The sequence below is a fragment of the Syngnathus scovelli genome, unplaced genomic scaffold (assembly GCF_024217435.2).
Source record: "Syngnathus scovelli strain Florida unplaced genomic scaffold, RoL_Ssco_1.2 HiC_scaffold_77, whole genome shotgun sequence".
NCBI classification, from domain to species: domain Eukaryota; kingdom Metazoa; phylum Chordata; class Actinopteri; order Syngnathiformes; family Syngnathidae; genus Syngnathus; species Syngnathus scovelli.
Window position 1 is genome coordinate 92,190 of NW_026061660.1, and position 311 is coordinate 92,500.

Below are 311 nucleotides of genomic sequence, written 5' to 3' on the forward strand. Positions count from 1 at the left end.
CCGCGCGCTCCCGGCCGGTGTCCGAGGATGCTGCCTCATCCCCGGACGCGCCTGTTACGCACGCCCGCTGTCATCCTCCGGAGACTGAGTTCCACTTAGTGGAGGCTAAGTTCCACTTGGGGGAGGCTGCCTACTCCCGGCTGACGCCCGAGGATGCTGCCTCATCCCCGGACGCGCCTCTTACGCACGCCCGGTGTCATCCTCCGATCACTAAGTTCCACTTGGAGGCTCACAAGACGGGAGCGGACGCACACCCACGCCCGGCCAGAGTGACCGAGAGGCGGACATACGTTATCTTACGCGCGCCCGCT